Below are 20,976 nucleotides of genomic sequence, written 5' to 3'. Positions count from 1 at the left end.
GATCTGGTTTCCTGGTACCAGGGCCCACCTAAATACTGAATTTAGGGGTGTTTTGGGGATTGTAGTGTAGTAGCGAATGGTCTACTTCCCCCTGGGGTCACCACACCCACTTTATGGCCACTTCCTGTGGGAAGTGGACATTATCCGGTCCCAGAGTTCCTAGTTCTGCCATCACCAGGATGATAGACTTTCATAAGTTGTGTCCACATCAGGCATCTCACTTTAGGGGTGGGACTGACCTGAGAGGTGGGCACGCCTCTCTGACTAGTAATTTTCCCACCTATCCAGGTGCCAAAGGGGCTCTGGGGCAGGGGGTCTGCATCCTCTGCTTTGAGGGATGCCAGATCTACATATCAAGGGTGGTGGGCTTCTTTGAAGCCCCCTGCCTTGGAATGCAGATTTGCAGGTCATCCTTTTAGGAAGGGTGTGCTAACACCCCTGCCAGAGCAGGCTTTGTCTCTGTCCACTTGAGAGCAGAATCTCTCACTCCTGGGGTCAGAAACATGTCTGGTGGTGGCATAAACCCTCATTTATTAATACATGCACCCAGATGGCACCTTAGGGGTGCCCCCTGAACACCTAGCATCTACCCGTGTGGGGCCCGCTGTCATGCGGGCAGGGAAACATATGAAAGGTTTGCTCCCCCATGCAGGGAGCTGCATTTCTTGCAGCTCCCTGTGTGTGGTAGCAATGTCCGCTCCGGCGGGAGGTGGGGAGCCGGCTGGGACTGAGGGGAATTGAGGGTACGCTCCGGCGGGAGGTGGGGAGCCGGCTGGGACTGAGGGGAATTGAGGGTACCCCTATGAGCCCCATCATTCCACACTGAGTACCCTGGGTGGGGCACAAGTGGCTTGACCCCAGGGGATAGGCTTCCCAAGGCCAAAATCAGCCCAGGGAGGGGGGAAATTTGGTCCCCTCCCTCTTTTAATAATGGCCAGGCCCTGGGGGATGGGGTCCCCAAGGCCAAATTTGGCCCAGGAAGGGGGGCCACATTGGCCGGCCTTGGGGATGGGTCCCCAGGGCAAAACAATGGCCTGGGGGGGGGACGCGTGGCACACCTCCCCTTTTTGATCATTGGCTGGGCCCTGGGGAATGGGATCCCCATTGCCAAAATCAGCCCAAGAAGGGGGGGGGGGCACATGGACCCTCTCTCGTTCTAATAATTAGCTGAGCACTGGGGGTTGGAGGTCACAGGGCCAAAATCAGCCCAGGGAGCGAGGCTATTTCCCCTCAAAACCATTGGCTGGGCTCCAGTGGATGGGTTCCCTGGGGCCAAAAGTGGGCTGGGGAGGGTGGAAACTTGGCCCCCGCCCTGCAGTAAACCTCCGCCATGACATGCGTTTGGTACTCATGGAGGACTTGTTGCAAGGATTGGCCGCAGGCCAGGTCCTGCAGCCAAGCTTCACCATGTGCAACCAAAGGCCATGCATAGTGCAGGGTTGGGTGCTTATAGAGGAATGGCTGCAGGGCCTGTGGCCAACACCCACCACGCATGGCCAAAGGCTGTGTGCGGCTAAGATTGGATTAATGTAAAGTAATTAAATATTAATTCAAGTTAAAAAAAACATAGAAATTTACTGAAAAAAATTAAATTACAGGGGCTTTATAATTAGGAAATAGAAGAAAAAACATAGAAATTCACTTGAAAAAACAAACGTTACAGGGACATTATAATTAGGTTAAAATTTTACATACACAAAACCATTGAAATTCAGCTGTTATAGTTAGAGTTATTTCAAGTAACTACAACTCATGCCCTCAGGTATCTATAACTCACACTCTCGCCATGCACTGCTAATTACGCCAGATATTAAATCACTCAAGACATCTTCTATAACATCTTTTATAACATCAGTGTAACATTTGCAGTAAAATTATTGATAACTTCATAGTGGGGATGCGAGTTATAGTTACCTTCAGGAATGAACTATAGTTACTTTAGAGCCCAGGTTAGCTGGGTGCAAAATGAGGTGGCATGGTGTGCAAAACAATGATGGACTGGGATGCGGCCCAAGTAATTACCAGTGGCTGAGGTTAATTCAAGCATTCAATCCACCACTTATTTTGTATACTTTAGTGTGTATCACTAAGTGGAACAGTAATGCCTAGATGTGGTTGGCGTCTACACTGTAGTCTAGCTATACGTGGCTAATGAGCCGTAACTAGGGTGAAACCAGCATGGGTTGCTTGTCTTCAGGTTCAGGAAGGATCTGGCTTGGCAGTTCAGGATGGACTGTTCCCATTGGAGCAGAGTCAATACTGATATTCAGATACCTGGTACAAACTGAGGTGGCATGGTGTGCAAAAAAACGATGGATTGGGTGCAGCCCTGATTGATTTCTTTTGACTGAGATTAATTCAAGCATTTTAGCCTTCACATTTATGTATACTTTTGCAACCTAAGCAAATGCTCTAACACCAAAAATATACCACTACCACAATGAGTAGCCTGGTAGCCCGTTCAAATTGCATTTTTTTCCAGTGTAGGGCTCAGGGTTTCAGATAAGCAATCATTTTCAGGTAACCACAAACACTTGCCTGCTAAGCAAGCAGTTTTTAATAATGAGCACATAGTTTTCTTATAAACGTACATTATTCACTGCTGATGAGAGAATTTCTCTTAAAATACTATCAGCAAAGTCATTTGTGTATTACATTATTTAAGATATAAGCTAAGGCTTATCTTTAAAAAGCAACATATAGTTTTAAAGAGAACATTGGTACTGAAGCGTGAAAATGGTAAACACAACTTACTGCTAATAGAACAGTGCTACATGTGATTTGATGGGGTGGGAATGTATAATTGGAACAGTACAATTCGCAAACACTATTGCAAAAGTACTTCATGCTTGACACAAGGATGACACAGACGAACAGTATCTAAAAGATTGGTTACATGTTGCACAAAATACCTTCAATCTCTTGTGCAACCCTGATGTTAGTGTTCCTGAAATACTATTGATTGTTCATGCAGCAGAAGAATATGCTGGAAATTCATTAAATGTTTATTATACACCAGTGCCAGACAATTAACTGAAGCTAGTGTCATTTGATAATGTATATGGTGTGAATATATATGGCAATTCTATAGCACAAACCTAGCCAAAGAGCAGTAGAGCACTGTACATGGCCAAAGACAAATATAACATCAACGAGTTATAGCAGAAGAAAGTGTATTGTGGACAGGTAATACATTATGATGTAATATTCCATAAAAAGGTAAGTCTTCAACTCTTTCCCAAAATGGAGGAACATTAGTACGGTCCTGATAGATATGGGGATATTGTTCCAGATCCTTCATGTGTGGGGGAAAAGGCCTGCTATCTTGTTTTTTCATGTTACACTTCCTTGTCTGTAATCTGATGCTGTCCTGGCTGTGGGTGTCTGAGAACAACGAGAAATGGTGAGTCGTTTGCAAGATAAGCAGTAGTGCTGGTCATGACGTCTTTGTAAATGATGGGTTTGCAAGTGGAGCCATTGAAGTTCCATGAGAATGGGTGTGATGTGATCATGCTTCTTCACTGTTTCAATACCTATATTTCTGTAATTCCTATAATGTCCATCGAGTGGGAATGAAAGATTAACTAAAACATGAAATACAAACTAGAACTAAATTACTGACATGGATTACCTCAACATTTTTACATTCATTGTTCAGGAATCAGTATGCGTTTTTATCACTAAAGTTAAGTGCATGAACACAGGATCCAATAGGGGCCCTTTTGAATGTCCATTTTTGTATTACTTCCGAGTCTGAGGCCCGCAGGGACCAAGTCCACTTAAAGCCCTGGCCACAGTCCCTTACTGGGAAAATAACCTTTACAGATACTAATTTAGGCTGGCTTGAGAACAGAGCAGGGAGACGCTATTAATTTTTTCCTAGCCCATCTTAGAATGGAACTAAATGTAGACCATGTCAAACCACCAATATTATTTGATGTATCAGCAACTTTCAACATAATGAACCATTTCACTCTGATTACTGGGCAATAGTAATATGGGATAGGAGGAAAATGGCTGGATTTTTTCAAGTCAATCCTCGTAGATTGATAGTTAAGGGATTCCTTGCCCCCTTTCCGTTTCAAAGTTCATGGACTCGGCTGGCTTTGCCTTTTCACCTTTATTTTTTTTATAACCTTTTTTCTACGTCGGACACCAGAATTTAAATCTATTGGGAAGGTGTGAGAAGGTGCCATACACCTGATTCCTCATAGCCTTAAATGCAGCAGATTGCCAATACATTTCGCATCCTAACTACTATTTTCCCCACTAACATGCCAGTATCTCTACACTGGATGGACTGACCATATCGCTGATTGATCTCTCTGGACACTGGAGGCTTCCGAGGGGGTGGGGGTGAGGGGAGGGTCACCAATCTGCCGGAACTGCAGTCATAATTCTGAGGGCCTCTGCAGGTGCAGGTGGTCCTGTTTCCTGAGGGAGCCAATGAACACTGACTACTGTATTTTTTTAAACAAAGGATAGTCAAAGGTCTGTTGTCTTGGCTTTCACTAGGGCCCATGATTCTCTTGTTATGCCAATGCATACAATATTGGAAAATACTTTAAAGCAGGCAGACGAAAAAAGGAGTCTTTGCTGTGTCATTATAAACAGATATGCAACAATTTCAAAGAATGTGCGATAACTGGAAAATTGAAAAGAAGTGTATGAAAAAACTGTTGCTAGGAAAGTTACTATATGCTTGTCACCACTACAGATTTAGATGGTATGTCACCCCTTTTTGACAGTTTTTACCACCTACTGATTTTGAACCTGATTCCTAAGAGTTTTTAGGGCCTCCAAATTTCCTGTGAAATGATTGATAACATCTGCTCCCGACATTTTTAGACTTGCTGCTCTGTAAGATCTACTCACAGATGTAAACGGGCAAGCTGCCCCAGTCTGAGGCACAGTTAGGGGACTGCGACAGATCCGACTTTTCACCATTGAGCCTGAGTCCACTACCAGTTTGCTGCCTCTGGAGTCAATGGTTGCATTGATGTCTCTAATCTGCAGTTCTCTAGCAGGCCAACAGCACTTGCCACATCCTTCTCATCTTGAATTCAGCAGTGCCAATCTGACAGGGTAGCCACAATCTGGACTTATGCTCTTCAAAGCTGCCTTGCATTCTTCTGGATAACTTCTACATTTGTCTAAGAAATTTAAACTCATCGCCCTTATATTAATTGATCTTCATTAGCTCCCCTTCAAAGCCTGAATCAAAGTTAATCTGGGTTGCCCAGTTTATGTAGCAGCTCACTTAGTATCCTCGCCTTACCCGGCCACATTAATCACCATCTACAATAGCATGAGAAAGCTCAAGAGCACAGACCACGTTCTTGTTGAAAATTTCTGCCTTCAATCTGTATCAATCTTACTACCTCTTTTGGAGCTCACTCCCTAGGGACACTCATCTTTTTAAACTACATCTGTTGCACTTTCTCTGATAACTGCTAGGATTCCCACCCACATTACAATTTTTCTGGCACCTTTTTACCCTCTATCTGCGTCAATTTCCTTCAGCCTTCCTCACTCCTCAGCCCCTCCCCTCACACTCTCCCCTGTCCTTCCATCCATGCTTGCGTTGCGTATGCTTTTCAACCCACCAACTCAATGCCTCTCCTCGCTTGCCTTTCCTATTCTCATTACCCTATTCAGAATCCTTTATTTACTCTATTATACTTTGTTCCCTCTGTGCTCACATTTTGCCTTTCTTCTTCATCTTCCCCTCACTGGTCTATTCCCTCCTGTTGACCATCCCCCTCTGCAGTCTTCCCTTTCCCTCTCATGTGCTTGCTTCCCTCATACCTGCTACTTGCTCTCTTCTTTACGACTAAGGCTCCCAGATTCCGATTTTTACAGATTTTGACAGACAAATACAGACAGGAAACAATGGCCCTCATTACAACCCTGGCAGTCGGTGTTAAAGAGGCTGTAATACCGCCAACAGGCCGGTGGGGAAAAAAAATGGGATTACGACCACGGCAGAAACTGCCAACATAGGCAGCCACTTTAACACTCCGACTGACATGGCGGTACAAACAAACAGCATGGCGGTCCCCGCCAACAGACAGGCGGAAAACAATGTACCGCCCACACTATTATGACAGGCCAATCCTCTACCTTTTCCGCGGCGGATTCAACACAAACAAAAACACGGCGGAAACAGGACTTGGAAGGGATAACACTCACCTCTACACTCCCTACAAGGAACTAGGACGCCATGGAGCCTGAACTCCAAGTACTCCTTGCGATTGTCTTCCTGCTCATCTACGAGCAGCACGGCCGACGGCGGCGATGACCACGGTGAGTACTGCACCTACAACCCAGGGGTGGAGGGAAGGGAAAAGAGAGTGGCACACACACGCAACACACAACACCCCCACCCTCACCCACAACACCATACACATAATACATGCTGCAACATTACACATACACCCCCCAAACCCCCTGGAAGATCGCAAGGAGAAAATTAAATGAGTTGAACGATTGTAATCAAGAAAAATCCATTTGCCAAAATTATATATTATACACGATAAACAATTATGTACACCAAGATTTCAAGTCCAGGTATTGCACCTATATAGTCCGTGGACCACTGGGCCCAAAATGCATGGGTGAGGCCCACACTTGATACCCGATGGAAATGGAAAGAACACTGCAGGGGCATCAGATCGAAATAAAACAGGCACCTCAGGGGGAAGGGAAGGGGGGGGCACCTCAGCCGGATGAGTGCATGACGCCAGCTCCACGAGGGGGCTCCATGCCCATTGATGTATCCTGGGGAGTGCAAAGCCACAGTCTCTCAAGTCTCTCCAGTGGGTGGGATGCCCACTGCTTTATCCTGGGGAGTGCAAAGCCACAGTCTCTCAAGTCTCTCCAGTGGGTGGGTTGCCCACTGCTTTATCCTGGGGAGTGCAAAGCCACAGTCTCTCAAGTGAATAACAGACTCCACTGGCTCTGGAGGGGGCTTTGTGCCCAGAGTGCTTCATCCTGCCAAGGACTGAGGTAGGGGATGCCTTTCTCCACTGGTTCTGGAGGGGGCTTTGTGCCCAGAGTGCTTCATCCTGCCAAGGACTGAGGTAGTGGATGTGATATTCCACTGGTTCTTGAGGGGGCTTTGTGCCCAGAGTGCTTCATCCTGCCAAGGACAGAGGTACTGGATGGCATTCTCCTCTGGTTCTGGAGGGGGCTTTGTGCCCAGAGTGCTTCTTCCTGCCAAGGACTGAGGTAGTGGATGTGATACTCCACTGGTTCTGGAGGGGGCTTTGTGCCCAGAGTGCTTCATCCTGCCAAGGACTGAGGTAGTGCATGTCATTCTCCACTGTTCTGGAGGGGGCTTTGTGCCCAGAGTGCTTCATCCTGCCAAGGACTGAGGTAGTGGATGTGATACTCCACTGGTTCTGGAGGGGGCTCGGTGCCCAGAGTGCTTCATCCTGCCAAGGACTGAGGTAGTGGATGCCTTTCTCCACTGGTTCTGGAGGGGACTTTGTGCCCAGAGTGCTTCATCCTGCCTAGGACTGAGGTAGTGGATGTGATACTCCACTGGTTCTGGAGGGGGCTTGGTGCCCAGAGTGCTTCATCCTGCCAAGGACTGAGGTAGTGGATGTGATGCTCCACTGGTTCTGGAGGGGGCTTTGTGCCCAGAGTGCTTCATTCTGCCAAGAACTGAGGTAGTGGATGTGACACTCCACTGACGGTGGTGTATCATGCAAGCTGCCCAGGCCCCTGGAACTGACCACCAGCCTCGTACGAATGACCACTGGGGATGGCTGCCAAGTCTGCGGTGGTGCCACTGGCTCAGGATGTCGCGGGCTGCTGGCGATGCTGGCGGCGGGGTCAGTAGCGGCGGTGCTTGCGGCGGTCATTGTGGCAGCGGTGCTGGTGGCTGGCTCACTGACTGCGATGCAGGCTGCTGGCTCACTGACAGCGGTGCAGGTGGCTGGCTCACTGACTGCGGTGCAGGTGGCTGGCTCACTGACCGCCGTGCTGGCGGCGGTGTCCGTAGCCGCGGTGCAGTTGGCTGGCTCACTGACTGCAGTGCTGGCAGCAGTGTCTGTAGCGGCAGTGCTGGTGGCGGGCTCACTGACCGTGGTGCTGGCAGCAGTGTCAGTAGCAGCGGTGCTGGTGGCAGGCTCACTGACTGCGGTGCTGCTGAAGGGCAGAGTGTCTGCGGTGCTGGTGAAGGGCTCAGTATCTGGGGTGCTGGCGGCGGTGTCCTTGGCGGTGGCGGTCTTGTCCGCCGTGCAGGTTGGCGGCGACCTTGACTTACCTTTCTTTTTCAGGCTCTTACCCACCTTGGATGGTGGCACAGCTGTCTTGCCACTCCCAACTATTGTCTTGGCTGAGCCATTGGTGACAGGTGTTTTGGCCTTCTCCCTCCGAGATGTGGGCAACTTCTTCTGTTTTGGAGGTGGGGGAATGTCCTTGGATTCGCTACTTGGGACACTGGCAGCCCTGTTGCTTGGCGCACCCCAGAATCCGGATATTTCTTGCACCACTGTGCCTGGGATGTGGTGGCTGAGGTTCTGGGTTGGGACCTGGAAAGGCGGGCCCTAGGGGACGGCCGGGGGGGAGGTGTAGGGAAGAGATCAACATTTGAGAGGAAAAGCTTTTTTGACACACTGGGAGAGGTAGGTGGAGGGGGTTTGGGAGTGGAGGAAGAGGTAGTGGTTGTAGGAGGTGTTCGTATGCTGACTTTGGGTGAAGGTGCATGGACTGGAGGCTGTTGTCAGGTGGATGGCTATTGGGTGGGTGTGTGACTGCGTTTTTGTAGTTTGGGAGGAGGGCTCACAGACACACTGGGAGAGGACACAGGGCATGTGTGAATGGTAGTGGGGGTGGTGAGTGCACGTGAGCGGTGTGTGGTGATGGGTGTGCTGGTGATGGAGGTAGTGGCTGAAGATGTAGTGCATGCATGTGTGAGTGGAGACGTGACAGGGAGGGAGGAGGGAGACGTGGAGAAGGGGGACACAGTGGAGGCAGTGGATGTTGGCATGTGTGCAGGGGTATGATGCATTTGTGAGTGCTTGTGGGATGTGTGGTGCTTATGTTTGCCAGAGCCACCCTTGTTTGTTGAGGTGTGTGCATGCTGGTCCGATGGTGTGCTTGGGATAGGCTGAGGTACTGGGGATTGGGTCTGGGTGGAGGAAGTTGGAGGGGGGAGGCTGGACACAGGGACAGTGGCTGCCATCAATGCAGAGGCCAGAGCCTGAAATGCTCGCTGTTGGGTTGCCTGGCCAGAATGAATGCCCTCTTGGTATGCATTGGTCTGTTGCAACTGCTTCTCTACACCCTGGATGGCATTCAAAATGGTAGACTGCCCAACAGCGAGGGACCTGAGGAGGTCAATGGCCTCCACACTGAGGGCAGCAGGGCTGACTGCGGCAGGGCCTGAGGTGCCTGGGGCGAAGGAGATGCCCACCCTCCTGGGTGAGCGGCCACAGGACACACGCTGAGGGGCTGCTGAGAGGGCGTTGCTGGTAGGTGGGGTGGTGGCTGTACCTGTAGATGTGGTGGGCACAGAGGGGCCCGCCACCGCAAGGGAGCTCCCATCAGAGGAAGAGTCGGTGTCGCTGGTCTCAGCCCCTGTCCCCGCCGTCGAGCTCCCCTCGCCCTCCGTCCCACTGGTGACTTCAGAATCCGTTGTCTCACCCTCCAGGGCCATGTGGGAAGCTGGTCCCTCCTGCTCTGGTGGCAAAGCTCCTCCGCCTGATGATGCTAATGCACACAAGAACAGGGAGACCACAAAAAGGGGGGGGAAGAAAGAAGAAAGACATGTTCAGTGCATACAATACCGCTACCGTTGGCGGACACTACAGACACAGCAGCCCTCTGCACCACGCCATGCACTTAGAGTTCCCTAATTAATCACAGGGACATGGGGTACATGGCCTATGCCTGATTGCTGCACACATGGAATTCACAGGAGCCTAACTAGGTGTAGATGGCTCTTACCACTGGTGGGGTTGGGGTGCCACTGAGCCTGCCTCACAAAGGGTCCTTGCCTACAAAGTTCGTCCTAGGCTAGTGGAACCCACTGCCCACCTCCCCCACCCAGACACCTCCAATGCGCGCAGAGTCAGATGGATGTGACGGTACTCACCCCCTTGTGGCTGCTGTGACGCCCTCAAGCGCCCATCCAACTCTGGATACGCCACCGCCAGGACCCGGAACATCAGGGGGGTCATGGTACGACGGGCACCCCTCCCACGTTGGGAGGCCATCCCCATCTGGGGATGGCCTCCGCCGTCTTCTTGCTCCAGCGGCGAATGTCCTCCCATCTTTTACGGCAGTGGGTGCTCCGTCTGTGGTGGACCCACAGGGTCTGGACGTCCTTGGCGATGGCACGCCAAATATCCTTCTTCTGGTGGGCGCTGACCTAGAGGAATAGTACAGGGGAAAATGTAAGACTTCAACTGTCCTGACTGTCACAGTCATTGTCCCACGTTCCAACCCTTGCCCTGACGCACATACACTCACCGTCCGATCATGCAGGCCTCATACCCCCGTACTTTCCATCCACACCACTCCAAACAGGCATTTCCCCTACAGCATGCTCACAGTGTACTCACCTGTTTGTCTGGAGGACCGTAGAGTAGCGTGTACTGGGGGAGGATGCCATCCACTAGTTTATCCAACTCCTCCGATGTGAAGGCAGGGGCCCTTTCCCCAGACACATGAGCCATTGTCGCTTCCAGACTGAGGTCACAGCAGCATTTGCAGTGTAGGTGCTCTCCTGTCAAAGATCAGGTATCAAGTGAGTGAACAGACAGAAAATGGTGGTGACATCCGCGGCGGTGCGTACCGTCACCACCAGCGTACATCGTCATTGGCTCCTGGAATCCATAGGGCCCAATGTTAACCAATGCAGGATTGTGCCACGGTCTTCGACCGCCTACCGCGATGGTGTACAACGCAAGCGCAGTAACCTCATATCCCCTTGTCCCACATTGCAGGTCAGGCAGCCGCCATTTCAGGTGGCCACATGGCATACATTTTTAATGCGTCACACATATATAGGCCTTGCATACACACAGAGACAGGCACGTAGCGTATTGACAAATGTGTGCAATAAAAATGTTTTTTACTACCTTAGTGTGGGCTGACTCTGTGCTCCCTGTTCTCATCCATAGGGCACGTCTGCTGGGGCAGGTGAGGAGATGGCGGCATCCTCCGGTGTACAGACCGCTGGTGGACCTGTCGACAATGGAAGAGAGACATGTAATTGTCACCTACCGACTTGATCGTGCCACAGTCCAGGAACTGTGTGCCCAGTTGGAGCCAGACCAGATGTCAGCTATCCGCCATCCCACAGGAATCCCCCCTCTAGTGCAGGTCCTGTTAGTACTCCATTTCCTGGCAAGTGGGTCTTTTCAAACAACAATGGCCATAACATCAGGGATGTCCCAGCCTATGTTCTCCAACGTGTTGTCCAGAGTGTTATTTGCCCTGCTGAAACACATGCACAGCTACATTGTGTTCCTTCAGGTGGAGGATTTGCCTACAGTGAAAGGTGACTTCTATGCCCTGGGACATATCCCCAACATCATAGGTGCCATTGATGGGACACGTGTGGCCTTGTTCCCCCCGCAGGAGTGAACAGGTGTGCAGAAACCGGAAGAGCTACCATTCAATGAATGTGCAGATGGTGTGTTTGGCTGACCAGTACATCTCCCATGTGAACGGCAAGTTTCCTGGCTCAGTGCATGACGCTTACATTCTGAGGAATAGCAGCATCCCTTATGTGATGGGGCAACTCCAGAGGCACAGTGTGTGGCTAATAGGTGAGGACAAGGACCCTATACTAACCGATTTCCCTTGACATTTGCAGGTAACTCTGGTTACCCCAACCTGTTATGGCTACTGACCCCAGTGAGAAATCCCAGGAAAAGGGCAGAGGACTGCTACAATGAGGCACATGGTTGAACTAGGAGAGTGATAGAATGGACCTTCGGCCTCCTGAAGGCCATGTTCCGGTGCCTCCATATGACAGGTGGTTCCCTATACTACTCACCAAAGAAGGTGTGCCAGATCATTGTGGCCTGCTGTATGCTGCACAACTTGGCTTTGCGACGACAGGTGCCTTTTCTGCAGGAGGATGGTCCAGAAGGGGGTCTTGTGGCAGCTGTGGAGCCTGTGGACAGTGAATAAGAGGAGGCAGAAGAATAGGACATAGACAACCGAAACAACGTCATCCAGCAATACTTCCACTGAGACACAGGTAAGAAGACATCACTGCCTCCTACATCTGATTAAATTGTTAGACCTATCATCTGTCTGTCACTTTCACCCAGTGTATGGACCCTGAATTGACACTTTGCCTTTCCATTTCACAGATGTGGGTCCCACTGTGTGACCTCTGCTATGTTACCGCATGGACTAGAGCTGTGTGACATAGGTATGTTGAAAATAGAATGGACATTGCTATTTTCCGCAGTTATTGCAAATGCACATTTATGAAAGCACAGACTTACTCCAGATTGTTCTGTGATTCATGGGTGTTTATTTAAGTGCAAAATAGTGGAGGGGGTTGTAAAATGGTCAGGGGTGATGGTGGAGGAATGTCCATAGCAGAGTCCAGTTATTTGTCTCACAGGTGCATTGCCCAAAGGGGCATAGGAAGTGGAGCTAGGGCAGTTTAAGGATGGACAGGGTGTCAAAGTGGGAACGAATGATGACATTCAGGGTGGTCTCATTTCTTGGCGGGGGTCTTGGCATTGTTCTCTGTCTTTGTCCTGGATCTCAGGGACCGCTTGCGGGTGGTTCTCCATCTGCAGGGGGTGGGGCGCTGTTTCGTGGTCCTGTGGTGGTGACTCCTTTCCACTAGCGCCAGCGGAGGTGGTGGGCAGTTCATCGTCCAGGCTAGTGTCGGGGCCCCTTGTTGTGCCACAGTGTCCCGCCTGGTGTTCACAAGGTCCTTCAGCACCTCTACAATGGTGCCCAGGATGGTATTGATGGACTTGAGTTCCTCCCTGACCCCCAAATACTGTTCCTCCTGCAGCCGCTGGGTCTCCTGAAACTTGGCCAGTAACGTTACCATCGTCTCCTGGGAATGATGGTATGATCCCATGATGTTGGAGAGGGCCTCGTGGAGAGTGGGTTCCCTGGGCCTGTCCTCCCCCTGTCACACAGCAGACCTCCCAGTTCCCCTGTTTTCCTGTGCCTCTGTCCCCTGAACCGTGTGCCCTCTGCCACTGCTCCCAGGTCCCTGCTGTTCTTGGGGTTGTGGGTTTGCCTGGGTTCCCTGTAGTGGTAGACACACTGCAGCTTGACGTGTCCTGGGGACAGAGGTATGGGCCCGCTGGGTGGGTGCTGTGCTGGTGTGTCCTGAGGGGGGAGGCTCTGTGGTCGCTTCTGACTGTGTCAGGGGAACCGACTGTCCCTAGGTCCCAGATGGGCCGGGCTGGTCATCTAGGTCTGGTTGTACAGAGTTGCTGTCATCACTGTGGGCCTCTTCTGTGGGTGGAGTGGACAGGTCTGGAACCTCCTGTCCGGTGACGTTGGGTAGGGGTCCTGCAGGGGTGTAAAGGCATGATTATTGCATCTGTGTGTGCCATGGTGTGCAATGGGTGGGTGACCCTGTACCCCAGTGCTTACATTCTTGTGTAGGACCTTGTGTGATAATTGTTTTGGGGTCTGTGTGGGTATCTGTGGTGGACGTGCTTTGGTGATGGGTGTCCATGCTTTCTTTTTGCATGCAGGGCTTGGTGTTGGGATGTGTGGTTTGTGATAATGGGACATATGTGAGGAGTTGGAGTGATGGGGGTGAGGGTGAGGGTGGGGTGTGTGATAGCATGCAGGTAGGGTGGGGGAAGTAATAGTTAAGATTTGACTTACCAGAGTCCATTCCTCCTGCTACTCCTGCGAGGCCCTCAGGATGCAGTATAGCCAAGATCTGCTCCTCCCATGTTGTTAGTTGCGGAGGAGGAGGTGGGGGTCCGCTGCCAGTCCTCTGAACTGCAATGTGGTGTCTTGAGACCACGGAATGCACCTTGCCCCATAGGTCTTTCCACCTCTTCCTGATGTCATCCCGTGTTCTTGGATGCTGTCCCACTGCGTTGACCCTGTCCACGATTCTGCGCCATAGCTCCATCTTCCTAGCTATGGAGGTGTGCTGCACCTGTGATCTGAATAGCTGTGGCTCTACACGGATGATTTCCCCCACCGTGACCCTGAGTTCCTCCTCAGAAAACCTGGGGTGTCTTTGGGGTGCCATGGGGTGGTGTGGGTGATGTGTGAGGTGGTGTGTGTTGTGATGTGTGAAGGGATGTGTTTGTGTGTGTTGTGGGAGGTGCATGGATGTTGTGTGAGTGATGGTGTTGAGTGCCTGTGGACGCTAGTTTGTAGATGGTGGTGTCTCTCTCTGGCCTTCTGTCGCAACTGTGGTCCTAGGGGTTTGTGGGTGATGTGGGTGTGTGTTTTATATTGTATTGGGTGTGTGGGAGTGGTGTGTGTATGTGTATCAGGTGTGTGTATTTCGATTTGTCCAATGTGGTTGTGATTTATAAATGTGTGTGTATTTTGAGCGCGGCGGTGTGTACCGCCAATGGAATACCGCGGTTGAAAGACTGCCACGTGGACTCATGGGTCTTGATAGTGTGGACGTATTCCTGTTGGCGTGACGGTCTCGGTTTTGTTATCGCCAGTTTATCACTGACCTTTGGTGTGGCGGACTTGTGTGGGTGTCTGGATTTTGGCGGATTCCGGCCTGTGGGTCATAATAGCTGTAGCGGAATTCTGCGGCGGTGTGTTGGCGGTCTTCTGCACGGCGGTAAGCGGCATTTACCGCCAATGTTGTAATGACGGCCAATGTGTTTCTAGTTTGTATTTATTTTTAAAAGCAGGAAAATACCAAAAATTGACCTTTTTGTGAGTGACTCACCCTGCTGTCTTTCATGAATCACAAGCGAACAACTGATTAAATAACCAGCATAGGGCATTAAAAAACAGGATGGGATTTCTTTGAATCCAGGCATTTGTCAACATATTGGTGGAGTATAACGCAAATATTTACCCATGGGTGTAATGTTTTATTAAATGTGGCTGCTGGATTTGCTATAACACACAGACATCAAAAATGATTCCATGTTTATAAATCAAATAGATGTGAAAGTATACAATTTTATGACTTAATTTATTCTCAAAGCACAAAATAAATATTGATAAACACCAATAAGTTGTCCAAAAAATAAATATGGATAATTACAAATGAAAATGTTTAAAAAAAACAAAATATCATAAAACAGGGATCACTACTTACAACCTATTTCCTTTCATTGCAGTGTTGCAGTCCTCCCCTTCCATGCTTCACCCAACCTTTCCCCCTCTCTCTCAGCCAAGTACTCCATGTTTACTTTAAAATGATTGTCTCTGTTTTGTATGCAAAGCTCATGTGCTAGTTACAGCTGTAAAACAAAATAAGTAATAAAATGACTGTCGAAATGCTGCTCAAAGTGCTGCTGTGAGCCCTAAAATAAATAAACAATGACCATGTGTCCAGTAAAAGCGCTGCTGCAGTTTCATTCCTAAATTTGATGAAATACATAACTTATTGAGTCCACGGACACTTTCTCTTTGTTAACAACCCTTACACTCAGATTCCCTTTACCACCTACCCATCTTGTCATTATCCCCATCTCCCCTCAGTACCCACCCTTCCCAAACTCTGCTCATCCTATAGTCTCACCTCTCTGTGCCCAGGACTAGAGGTGCAAAGGATATTCCATTCAACCCACGAATTTGTGGAATTTTGCAAATTCTCGACAAATTCCACCAATCACTGCATTGCAGATTTTTTTCTTGTGCAAGGCTTCATAACGGTAAGTTGGAAAGCACAAGGGAGATTTGTCATCCACTAGCACAATTTCAGGTCGCTAAGAGGACATCCAGCGAGATTTTTCGAACAATAGAAAAAGTCATCCAACTCGACAAAGGATTAATGTGACAACTGCTGTAGGGAGGACTGTTTGCGTCTCTGTTTGCTCCTTCATTGACATGCTTACAGGTAGTTCTAAATCTGGGGCATGATCTCTGAGAGCGGCTCTTGATGGACCACCCGCTTCTCACTGGGAGAGATGAGGGCACTAATATTCAAAAATCACTGCTGGAGGAAAACAGCAGGAGGTCAAAGTGACTGCCACTGAAAAAAGCTATGCCACATACCCTTGTAATGATTTGCAGCAGGTGCTCATGCCTCATCGGATTCACAAGCTACATTTTGTAGTATCTAAAGTAGCACTTCAGTAGTACTAATCAACTACTACAAAATGCAATTCACAAACCTTCTACCGAGACCACCACCTCCTCCTCTCCTATCTTTTTCAGTGCCACGTGTGCACATTGATAAGACTATATGGTAGGAAACCTCAGTACACATAAGGCAAGGGGCCGTCTCATGATGGGTTGAGCACATGTGTGTTTTTTGCATGTGACATGTCCAAAGTTCAAATATATAACTCAGAACTTCTCTGGAGTTAATGCATGAATTTTAAATAGAAGGGCCCGAATCACAAAGGTAAACTTAGACCAAAAGTCTAAGACCTATAGTCCAACCTTACTCTGAGTAAAGTTAAAACTTTGGTCAAAGCTTAGCGCTTGGTCTAAACTTAAACTTTTGGTCTAAGTTTACCTTTGTGAATCGGGCTCAGCAAGTCAGAAACAGGGTACAGGGATTGCCTCTCTGATTCCGACTTGTTCTGTGTAAACTTCGTATATTAATTCAGATAAATTCTGAGTCATATGTTTTAATTTTAAACACCTAAGACACACAAAAACAGACACTTTGTCCATCGTGAAAGTGTCATATCGATTTGCAGGACAAAGGCCCACTAAAAGAAATAGGACTGTGCATCAGTTTAGCAACCTGTGGACAACTTGGAGATGGAGCTGCAAGGGTTCTTGTTTCATTATTGTGCGTTGAATATAGGTTTAAGACTGTGGGGTCCCTTTCGTGCCAGATCCCTTTGCGGTGCCTACAGATACATGGTGTGGTGTACTGGATTGCTCTCGTTCCAGCCAGTAAGGCATGTTCACTACCGGACTGTACCACAAAACAACAAAAACTCAAAGGTTGGGCTCTAGGACTTTTGAATTTCCCATCAGAGAAACAACCTTGCTTATTCCTTGCCTGGATTCTCAGAATCAAAGTTCCGCACATCTTCAGCACACCAAGAGGAGCATCTGAGGAAGTGACACTTCCTGTTGTAATCATATGCAGATAGGAAAGAATAAGCTGCCTTTTTTAGACTCAGATTCAAACATAAGCTCCTACCTCTCATTAATGGAACAGGTGCATTGGCACCAGCGCCTAGGGGTATGATAATAAATGTACTTTTCTTGACGGCATCTGTGTCAAAAGTCACCCAGTTGTTTCTTCTGATCTAGGTCTTCAGTCCTGATATGTGATTTCTAGCGATCTCACCCAAGGATGGGTATGAAAACTGAAAAACCCTACCTATTGTTGGTCAGAGAATGCTGCGAAGAATGTGACTGAAAGAAATAGGTCCATATGTTCTTACCTTCAATGGTTGCCCATGTTTCTGTGCTCCAAGGAGGAAATAAACCTATGAACATAAAAGAAGTCTAAGGAATTAAGGCCCATATTTATACTTTTTGACGCAAAACTGGGCTAATGCAGTTTTGCGTCAAAAAAATTAGCGCCGGCTAACGCCATTCTGAAGCGCCATGCGGGCGCCGTATTTATTGAATGACGTTAGCCAGCGTTAGCCGCCGGCACCGTCTGGTTTGCGTTAAAAAAAACGACATACACCAGGCAGCGCCGGCGTAGGGGAAAATGGAGCTTGGGCGTCAAGAAATGGGTTAAGTCAGGTTGAGGCAATTTTTTCGCCTCAACACTATTTGCGCCATTTTTTCCGACTCCCAACCCCCATAGAAATTACTCCTGTCTTAGCAAAGACAGGAGTCATGCCCCCTTGCCCAATGGCCATGCCCAGGGGACTTATGTCCCCTGGGCATGGTCATTGGGCATAGTGGCATGTAGGGGGGCACAAATCAGGCCCCCCTATGCCACAAAAAAAAATGAAAAAAAACACTTACCTGAACTTACCTTAATGTCCCTGGGATGGGTCCCTCCATCCTTGGGTGTCCTCCTGGGGTGGGCAAGGGTGACAGGGGGTGTCCCTGGGGGCATGGGAGGGCACCTCTGGGCTCCTTCAGAGCCCACAGGTCCCTTAACGCCTGCCTTTTGCAGGCGCTAAAAAACGGCGCAAAAGCGGCCGGATGTCATTTTTTTTGACCCGCCCACTCCCGGGCGTGATTTTTGCCCAGGAGTATAAATCCGACGCACATGCCTCGGAGTCGATTTTTTAGACGGGAACGCCTACCTTGCATATAATTAACGCAAAGTAGGTGTCCACGCTAAAAAATGACGCTAACTCCATGGACTTTGGCGCTAGACGCGTCTAATGCCAAAGTATAAATATGGAGTTAGTTTTGCGACGAAATTGCGTCGCAAACGGAGTATAAATATGCCCCTAATTGTGATAATAAAACATGTATATTTGTGATTCGTGGGCGAAGACTTGAATAATGAGTAAACCACTGAAATAAAGCTAATTTATTCAGCTGCTTTGCAAAGTAATGTTTGATTTAAACTCATTGTATTTATTTTTTTACATTAATGAGGTTCATTGATAACGCTTCTCTGCTTTATCTCATAATGGGAAACATTCTCCTACAGAAAGAACACTGGCTCCGTTTAACAAGGCAAGGCATGAATCACAAGATGGCACAAAGGCAGAATGAGCACTAACAGAGCTGTTTATATTTCCTAAGAAGTCTCTTGAATGAAATTCTGAATTCAAGCCAAACAAATGAGCAACTAGCTGCAAATTTTCCCGACGAAAAGAAGTCAATAAGCTGGTCATGCCATATTTCAAACGAGGATTGTACGCTCATCAGTGTAGGCAAGCCTAAACAGAAACTCATGCTTTTTAAGTGAATGAAAAGTGGATTCCGTATTTATATTGTCTTCTTTTTCAGACTCTTTAAATCTAGCGTGAAGTCTCAAACCTACATGTTCACCAAAATACTATTCTCTTTTGTTAGTCAATGCATCAATGATCTTCAGGCTTCTTTTATACAGACAGGTTGGCAGATGTAAGCATCATGCTTTTAGCATTATCTTTTCATCAAGTAACCCTGGAGAACGGTCAATAATTTGCCTGGCGCCCAGTGTGCTGTGTCCAGGGCGAAGGGTCTGTGCGAAGTAAAGTGCACATATTCTACCTCATGAATACTAATAAGGCAGGATTTGGATGCATGCCTCATTGTTCAAAGCATAAAGGCAGGGCAGTGCAGGCCTTTTCTTTCGCATTTGACCTGCCTTGCTATCACTTTCCCTTAAAGGTATAGATGCCACAATTAATGGTGCATTGAAATCGGACGTAAGAAGGTGAACGCATCGGTCCACAGGACTGAAGTCTGCACCAGGTACTGTTGATATAGATAGATGTCTGTCATGGACAGCTTCCACTTTGTAAATGGCCCCTGGGCATTGACAAAACCATATGGCCTGGTTGTGCGGGCCGAGTGAGGCACAGTGATGCGGTTATTGACTCCATCTGCCTCTCCATTTAACAATGGTATCTGTGACGTCAGTGCGATGGTGCAAAGCATTGGTCAGCAGATGTCCCAGGCACCACACAGAGCTTCTAGTGCCTAGCATGCCTCATTTTATGGTATATCTAGGTAGGGATACATGAAGCACAGGCTTTGTGCCAGGAACAGTAATGGTTTTGCAAAGGATGAGGGCTAGTTGCATATGCAGAAACTTTCCTCTGAGGATCTTCAGGCTGGTCATCGAATAAAGGTGGAGGGAATAGAGGGTGCCACTACAGCACTACACGGTTTGCGATAGGAGGGTTTCTGTCCCAATCACTACACATATTCTGGCCTTGACACACAGCTTTGGACGAGGGAGGAGTTGCGGCTTGGGGAAAGAGGGAGGTGTTGTGACCAGTACTCAATGGGAGAGGGAAGGGTTAAGCGAAGGAGAGCGCAGTAGACCACCACTCTATAGCAAATATTTTCTCACACATAATACAGGCCTGGCTGAGACCTTTCATTTGTTTGTGGTGTTGTGTTTGTAAAAGACCCAGAACCTGATATACTAGCGTGTTTTTTTCTTGGCTCAAGACAGTCTTGAGAATTTCTAAAGCAAGAGAGAGTCGTCATGGACCAAGAGGCTACGAACGGACAGGAAGTCAAAGAAATTGATAACTTCCGGAATAAGTGTAGGTTACAGGGAGTGGTGGTGGAGGGAGGAAGAGGAAATAATTAAGGTGCCAGAGTCGAAGTCCTGAACAAAAGGGATTGTCAATGAGCCTGAGCTGCAGGAATAAGGCATCTCAAGGACACCCGAAAGGAATGGAGACCGAGAGAGGGGGAGCAGACACAAGTAAAGCAAGAGATTATCTGATGAGGATGTTGTAGTGTAAAAGAGAAGGCATCAAAGACATAAGGGAATGAGCTTGAAAAGAGGTTCAATAAAAGAGTTGGGAAGAGAAGAGGCACATCAGTTTAGGCCAGTATAGAAGGCTACACAGAAGGAAAGATTGATATGGTTGAACAATAGAAGGGCAAAGAGGAGGTTCGGCAGTTTGGCGATCAGCAAGCATCAAGTGTAGATGATGATCAATATTTAGGGTGACCACCTCCCCCCAGGCCATTAAGGAAAGAGATTTCAGCCCTGGATTTGTGTGTGATATACTAGTGCATTCTGGGGGTTGTAGTCTTGTTTTCTTTTATTGCACTAGTTCTACTAATACACATGAAATGAACAACCTGTAGGTGAACTTTAAGGACTGGTTACAGTTCCCATAATGACCTGGAATGAGGTTGTCACTCTTTCAGTATTATGTTGAAGAAGCTCAGGCTGTGGATATCTTCCTTGTTGGATAGATTCAAGGGTGATAATGGCATTTCAGAGCATGTGTCACAAGAGCTAAAGGACAA

The sequence above is a fragment of the Pleurodeles waltl genome, chromosome 2_2, assembly GCF_031143425.1.
Source record: "Pleurodeles waltl isolate 20211129_DDA chromosome 2_2, aPleWal1.hap1.20221129, whole genome shotgun sequence".
NCBI classification, from domain to species: domain Eukaryota; kingdom Metazoa; phylum Chordata; class Amphibia; order Caudata; family Salamandridae; genus Pleurodeles; species Pleurodeles waltl.
Note: the sequence above shows the minus strand (reverse complement) of the source record.